Raw genomic sequence first — 8,450 nt, forward strand, 5'->3', positions numbered from 1 at the left:
AAAAGCAAAAAGTGGGGGTGAACATAGAAAGCAGACCCTACTCTCCTACACAACCCCCCCCCAAACTTAGGGACATTAAACTAACCTTGACCAGTTGAGTCTTCATGTTCTAAGTGGAAATATCTGGAGAGTCCATCTGCATTGGCATGGTCAGTCCCAGGTCTATGTTCCACTGTGAAGTCCATCCCCTGTAGGGAAATGGACCACCTAAGAAGTTTGGGATTTTCACCCTTCATCTGATTTAGCCACAAGAGGGGCTTATGGTCTGTCTGAATCTTGAAGTGAGTGCCAAACAAGTATGGCCTCAGCTTCTTCAGGGCCCAAACCACAGCAAAGGCCTCCCTCTCAATAGCTGACCAACGTTTCTCTCTAGGGGTCAGCCTTCTACTTATAAAAGCAATGGGCTGGTCTTGACCATCTACATTCAGTTGTGAAAGAACAGCTCCCACACCTAACTCAGAAGCATCTGTCTGGACAATGAACTCTTTGGAGTAGTCTGGACTTTTCAGAATAGGTGCACTGCACATGGCCTGCTTCAGGTCATCAAATGCTTTTTGACAGCTTACTGTCCACTGAACTTTCTTTGGCATCTTCTTGGAGGTCAAGTCATTAAGTGGTGTCACTATGGACCCATAGTTCTTAACAAACTTTCTGTAGTACCCAGTCAGGCCCAAGAAAGCTCTGACCTGAGTCTGGGTAGTTGGAGGAGCCCAGTCCTTTATGGTCTGGATCTTGCTCTCCAGTGGTTGAACCTGACCCCCACCAACTAGGTGGCCCAGGTATACAACCTTGCTCTGCCCTATCTGGCACTTAGTGGCCTTGATAGTGAGGCCTGCCTTTTGCAGGGCCTCTAAAACATTCCTCAGGTGGACCAGGTGATCCTCCCAGGTGGAGCTAAAGACAGCAATATCATCAAGATAAGCTGCACAATAATCATCCAACCCAGTAAGGACTTGATTCACCAACCTTTGGAAAGTGGCAGGTGCATTCTTCAAACCAAAGGGCATTACCACAAATTGATAATGTCCTCCTGGGGTCGAGAAAGCAGTTTTGGCCTTTGCACTCTCAGCTAGTCTGATTTGCCAGTAGCCTGCTGTTAGGTCAAATGTGCTCAAAAACTTAGCAGCTGCCAGTCTGTCAATGAGCTCATCTGCCCTAGGTATTGGGTGGGCATCTGTCCTAGTGACAGCATTGAGACCTCTGTAATCCACGCAAAACCTCATCTCTCTCTTACCATCTTGGGTGTGAGGTTTTGGCACAAGGACTACAGGACTAGCCCAAGGGCTCTCTGAAGGTTCAATGACTCCCAGCTCCAACATCTTTTGTACCTCAACTTTTATGCAGTCCCTGACATGGTCAGGTTGCCTGTAGATTTTACTCTTCACAGGCAGACTGTCACCAGTGTCCACCTCATGGGTGCACCAGTTTGTCTGACTTGGGGTCAGAGAGAACATATGTCTGTAGGATTGCAGAACTTGTCTGCAGTCCTGTTGCTGATGGACAGTGAGGCTGTCAGAAAAGACCACACCATCAACTGAGCCATCATCAGGGTTCTGAGTCAACAGGTCTGGGAGAGGGTCACTCTCTTCCTCCTGCCCCTCATCTGTAGCCATGAGTAGCCCCATGTCTGCCCTGTCAACATATGCCTTCAATCTGTTGACATGAAGCACCCTGTGGGGGCTTCTGGGAGTCCCAAGGTCCACCAAGTAGGTGACTTCTCCCTTTTTCTCAACAATAGTGTGGGGTCCAGACCATTTGTCTTGGAGTGCTGCTGGGGCCACTGGCTCCAACACCCACACTTTCTGTCCTGGCTGGTAAACAGTCAGTACAGCCTTTTGGTCATGCCAAGCTTTTTGGAGTTCTTGGCTTGCCTCAAGGTTTTTAGAAGCCTTCTTCATATACTCTGCCATCCTGGAGCGGAGACCAAGTACATAATCCACTATGTCTAGTTTGGGTTGTCTGAGAGGTCTCTCCCATCCTTCCTTCACCAAACACAGGGGTCCTCTTACAGGATGCCCAAACAAAAGCTCAAAAGGGCTGTAGCCAACCCCCTTTTGTGGGACCTCTCTGTAAGCAAACAGAAGGCAGGGTAAAAGGATGTCCCATCTTCGCCTAAGCTTGTCTGGTAATCCTTTTATCATTCCCTTTAGGGTCTTGTTGAATCTCTCAACAAGCCCATTGCACTGTGGGTGATAGGGTGTGGTGAACTTATAGTTGACACCACACTCCTTCCACATTGCAGTCAAGTATCCTGACATAAAGTTGGTACCTCTGTCAGAAATGACCTCCTTTGGAAAGCCCACTCTGGAGAATACTCCAAGCAGGGCCCTTGCCACAACATGAGCTGTTGTGGTCCTCGGGGGAATTGCTTCTGGGTACCTGGTGGCATGGTCCACTATCACCAGTATGAATCTGTGCCCAGATGCTGTGTGTGGGTCCATTGGTCCTACAATATCTATGCCCACTCTTTCAAAGGGGACCCCCACAACTGGTAGTGGTATGAGGGGGGCCTTTGTGGTGCCACCTGATTTGCCACTGGCTTGGCAGGTGACACAGGAGCGACAAAACTCCTTAGTATCTTCTGACATATGGGGCCAGTGAAAGTGAGGGACAAGCCTGTCCCAAGTCTTGTTCTGGCCTAAATGTCCTGCAAGGGGAATATCATGGGCCAAGGTTAGAAGGAAGCCTCTGAACTTCAGTGGTATGACCAACCTCCTGGATGCACCAGGCTTGGGGTCTCTAGCCTCTGAATACAGTAGCCCTTCATCCCAATACACTCTATGGGTACCTTGAGCATTCCCTGCAGCCTCAGCAGCAGCCAGCTGTCTGAGGGGTTCAAGAGAGGGGCAGTCTAATTGAGCCTGCCTCAGATCTGCCCTTGAAGGTCCCCCTGTCCCAAGAAACTCAACCTGATCAGGTTCAAGTTCTTCTAGGACAGTTCCTTCAGGGCTCTCAGAATCATCCTCCTGGGAGGGCTGATCCACCACCTGAGGCAGGGGGGAAGGCACAGCCTTAACCCTACTGCTCTTTCTCTTGGGTTGTGACTGGTCCATAGTTTCAGGATCCAGCACTTGTTCAGTGTTGCACTTTTTGGCCTGTGACCTGGTCACAGCAAGGATATGTGCATCTATCCCCAGCATTTCTGCATGGGTCCTATACTCCACTTCAGACCAAACTGAAGTTTCAAGATCATTGCCCAGTAAACACTCTACAGGAAGGTCTGAACTAACAACAACTTTCTTGAGGCCAGTTACCCCTCCCCAGGAGAAGTTAACAATAGCCACACTATGGGAGGTAGTGGCATTGCTAGCGTTGGTCACTAGGTAATTCTCACCTAGTATGATCTGTCCAGGGTCCACAAAAGCAGGTGTCACCATTGTGACACTAGCTCCAGTGTCCCTGTAGGCCTGAGCCATTCTTTGGTTGATAAAAGGTGTCTGTCTGTACTTGCCCAGGTTACTGGGGCCTACAGTAGAGGACAAAGCTAAGTCCCCATCACAGATCAGAACAGCCTGAGTAGGTACTCTGACTAGGCCAGAATCCTCCTCAGTTCCCAGGGTTAACCCTACTACACCCTTTTGCTGGGAACCACCACTTACAGCTGAACTAGGGGGTACAGTTGCCTTAGGGGCAATGGTGGCTGGGGGCTTATCCTTTTTGGTGCACTCACTAAACCAATGTGAGTTGGACTTACAATAGTTGCACCATGGTTTCTTTTGGCCATCTTTCTTTTTATCCTTTTTGGGACCACCCTCCCCCTGAGCCTTTTGGGGGCCTGGTGAAGACTTCTGGTCTTTTTGTTTCTGATCATTACCCTTCTGGTCTGCCTTTTTCTGATCACCGCCCTGGTTCTGGTTTTTCTGCTTAACTCTAGTCCTGACCCATCTATCTGCCTTCTTTCCCAATTCTTGGGGAGAAGTCAGATCAGAATCAATCAGGTGTTGATGCAATAGCTGGTTTTGACAGTTGTTAAGTATTTGTTCTCTCATGATCAAATTATACAATCCTGTATAGTCCTTAACCTTACTTCCCATTAGCCAGCCTTCCAGAGCCTTAGTGGCACAATCTACAAAGTCAGTCCAGTCCTGAGTCTGTGTCTTCTGGGTATCCCTGAACAACAACCTGTATTGTTCAGTGGTTAGGCCAAACCCATCAATCAGAGCACTCTTCAGGACAGTGTAATTATCTGCATCCTCATCACTAACTGTGAGGAGCTTGTCTCTTCCTTTCTCAGAGAAGGAGAGCCACAAGATAGCTGCCCACTGACTTTGGGGTACCTGCTGTACTTTGCAAGCTCTCTCCAAAGCAGTTATCCATTTGTGGATGTCATCCCCACACTTGTAGGGAGGGACAATCTTGCTCAGGTTTCTATTATCATAGTGCCTGTCTCTATCTCTAGGAATGTTGCTGCCACCAGTGGGTTCTAACCCACTTAACTTTTGTTCTCTAGCCAGAGCAAGCTTCTCCTTGGCAAGGGCAAGTTCTTCCCTCTGAATCCTCAGATTAGCCTCCCTCATTCTGGCTGCATGCTCCTTTCTCTCAGGTGAAGTCATTCCCCTGTGAGAGGAAGCATTAGAGATGTTAGAGACATGGGAGTGGATGGATTCCCTTGAAGGGGATCTGTCCCTCCTACTTCTCCGTGTAAGCCTACTTGGGGGTCTGTAAGGGGGGACCCCATGCAAACTCCCATGTAAGCTTAGGTTAGCCTGGCTAAGTCTTCCTACTTGGCCCTGGCTGTCTACCTCTTCATCTGAAGTCTCCTCTGACTCCTCTGTGGTGGGTAGACCCTCCTCTGTGCCTAGGGCACCTGCCTGAGATGCCTTAAGAATGTCATACTCCTCTAGGAGTTGTCTTAACTGAAGGAGGGTAGGGTTTGCACCCTGTTTTATTCCTCTGGAGGTACACAAGTGTCTCATCTCCTGGAATGTTAAGGTATCATATCTAGAGGGGGTCTTTTGCAGACCTGATCCTCCTGAGAGAGCATCCACTTGATCTCCTCTCAGAGACATGATCTAGTGAGGGTGTGGTGTGTGCACCTACCTACACTAGTTGTTTCTACTAAACCTCTCTAGTAGTTGTAGTCAGGGTGTGTTACTCCCTTCAACCTACAACTACAAAGTCCAGTAGGACTTAAGTATTATAAACTATGTTATATGTACCTAGACAATATCTGTGTGATCTTTCAATTTAGTATCTTAAGATTACAATGGTATTACAACAGCAAGCTCAGATCCCAACCGCTGCTCACCAATGTGAGAAGTTGGCCTGATGTATGATGTCACTAGTTCTAGTGTACACCTTATATCAGTCCAAATACCCTTATGGTGATTGGTTGTAAAGTCAACCTTATAGACCAGCTATCCTAGTGGTAGCATGGACAAGAGCAGTCTTAGACTAAACTCTGAATGGCATGTGAAGCCAGCTGTGAAACCATATATAATCCCTTGAATACCAAATGAAAGGACACCACAACAGATATATATATAAAATAAAGTGTATTTATTCTAAGCAAACCCTCAGCACTCTTTATGAGATTAGAGGTAAGTACAACACAGTCTTATTTAAGCATACATTAAGTCACACAGGTAAGTAATACAGTTAGGCCCTAGGGGCCACGCAAACCATATACTAAGTAAGTGGTATAAGAACCACTGTCACGGAAATAGAATAGGCCTAGGCCTAGGGAATCGCTGGGGCTACACTACACTAGCGTTAGTTAGGAAGTGGGAGGCCCACGGGATTCGTGTGCAGAGTGGAAACACTCACGCGTAATGCGTAAAAGTCAATAGCAATAGTACAGTTTAGAAAACGGTAGATTTAGGACACTTCCGGAGTAGCTAGGAAGTTGAGACTTGAAAACTAGACACTAGGATAGTCACTATCCTGATGAGCACCGGAGTACCCAAGTTACCTAGCCCACAGGCTGCGGGTGCATAGGGGTGAAGATGCGTCGTTTTCGTCGTCGACTCCTATGGATGCCTGAAGAAAGATGCTGACAGGCAGTCAGTGAAGAGTGTCCGGTGGATCCCAAGGCTGGGATCAAGAAGAAAGGAAACCTGCAAGCAGAAGGGACAGAGTCAAGGTCACTAGCCAGTGGCCACGTGGAACCAGGAAGGAACCAGGCGATGTCGTGAAGATTGCAGGTGAAGGTGAAGCTTGTCGCTGCAGCCAGGAGGACCAGGAAGCGTCGAGGACGACCAGGACCAGGAGGCGAGCTGTCCCACGAAGGCTCTTGCTGTCGGCGGCGTCGAAGTTGGACTAGGACTCACCAAGCCTTGGCAAGCGGAACCCACGAAGAACGAAGGACTTGCTTCTGGTGCAGACCAGGAAGGTCTGGGGTGCTTCTTCTTTGCAGAGAAGCGGGAGCCAGTCTGGAGGAGCCAAACCAGCGCAGAAGATTTCAGGGTGCGTCATCACAGAGGCCACTAGCCAGCGGGCAAGCAACCGGGCGGACGCGGCAAGCAGGAAAATGCTGAAGGGCCCCCACGCAGGACTCGTGGAGTGTGGGGGGCTGATCTTCGGTGCAGATGGTGCTTGGGGTTGGGGCTTCTCAATCCCCGGTGCACAACTTCGAGGGTACATCAGAAGCTGCGCTGTAAGTTACTAGCCACTTTTTCCAGGTAGCCGGTCCCACGTCGCTCGTCGCCTCCACGGATCTCAGCTCTGCTGTAGATGTGGATGAGGGTCGGAGAAGTCTGGAAGTCAAGGCTCTGGTCGGGCTCTGCAGTCGGTTCCTCGTAGAACGGTCGCAAAGCAAAGGGTAGTCTCTTGATGGTGCCTGTTTGCACAGGGTAGCCACTCCTTGGCTACAAGGGAGATTCTTCAGTCTTCTTCTTTCGTCGAATGTTGAAGGTCCAGAGTTTCTGTTCAGTTTTGCAGGTTCAGGATAATCTACAGTCTTGAGGCCCAACTCCCACTCTTATACTAATCTGGGGGGCTGGGATACCTGCTAGGTCACGCCTTATGGGTGGGACCTGGGAGGGGGTGGTTACACCCACTTCCCTTTGTCCAGTTTCGCGCCAGAGCTGGGGCTGGAGTGCCCCAGCGCCGGTTTGAACTGGACTATGCAAGGAACACCTTGTGTGCCCCAGGCATGTCTCATTCCTTTCAGCCCACCCTGCCCCAATACACTACAGGCTGTCTGGGGAGGTGCTAGCACCTCCCCAAGCAGGAAACCTATTGTCCAGGCCTCCCTGGCTGGGATGACTCCCAGCTGCAGGAGGTCAGACTTGTGTCGTGGCAGCAGCATCCATTTTGTGATGCTGAGGCTTTGGTCAGAGGCTAACAGTTGAAGTATGATTTTAACATGTCTTTCCCTCTAGAAGGGGGGAATAATATTCTCATGTCCAGAAATGGCATGGGGGTATTATTCCACAGTGTTAGACACCTTACACGACATGTTTCGATAAAGCCAAACCATAGTTACCATAACCGTCTAAGATTATAAGGCACTTTAAGAGTATATGGTAGGCTATATCATAGAACAGCTATAAGGACATGGTTCCGAAAGCTGCAGACAGGCTCAGCTCATGCTAGAGCCCCATCTCACATGTTACCAAGCACTCTGCCTCCAGGATTGTTAAGGCCTGCCATAGGAGTGACTGATAGGTACACATGTGTCTATATGTAAGTTAGGTATAGGAATACTACACCTAAGCAAGGGGTGATTACACGACCTTGCCCCAGCTGAGTGATCAGCCAGTTGTGTCAAAATGGAAGGCCAGGCCAGGGGTGGCATAATACATGCTGCAGCCCCTGGTAGGCCTAGGGTACACCTATGCCCTGGGTACCTAGGGTACACTGTACAGGGGCCAATAAGGTGATCCTATCCAAATGGGTTATGCACCTAAAGTACATAGTTTTAATTTAGAGAGAGAACAGCAGGGCTGTGGGTCTGATTAGCAGGCCCACAGCAACATCTAAGTCGAAAACCAGTAAAGCAAAAGCAAAAAGTGGGGGTGAACATAGAAAGCAGACCCTACTCTCCTACAGCTGCCCTACTCCAATTCCTCATAAATGAGGCCCTTTGTATTTAGCTACACCTTTGACTATGCCCCCACGGTCACTGACCTTTGGGTTGCTAAACACGGTTTAATATTTCCCCATCGATAAAATTATTTGCTGTGGTAATTTGGGGCGTTTATGATTGTTGAAAGTGTCAATGAGGAGTACCAGGTTCTAGAAAGTTTTAACAGAATGGTGTCCTTCTGCCTAAAAATAATTTGACAGGGGGGTCCCTGCAGCAAAGTTTCCGTTCAGTCAAAGAGCCAGGTCTTGAGGGCCTTCCTGAAGGGTTTCAGGGAGGGGGCGCGTTTGATGTCGAGCGGGCGCTTGTTCCAGGTCTTGGCCACGATGTAGGAAAAGGCTCTTCCTCCTGTTCTGGCTCTGTGGGGTTTCAGCGATGGTGAGGTTGGTCGATCGGAGGTTTCTTTTGGGTACGTGGAAGGCGA

This window comes from Triturus cristatus, chromosome 2_1 (genome assembly GCF_964204655.1).
Source record: "Triturus cristatus chromosome 2_1, aTriCri1.1, whole genome shotgun sequence".
In the NCBI taxonomy this organism is placed as follows: domain Eukaryota; kingdom Metazoa; phylum Chordata; class Amphibia; order Caudata; family Salamandridae; genus Triturus; species Triturus cristatus.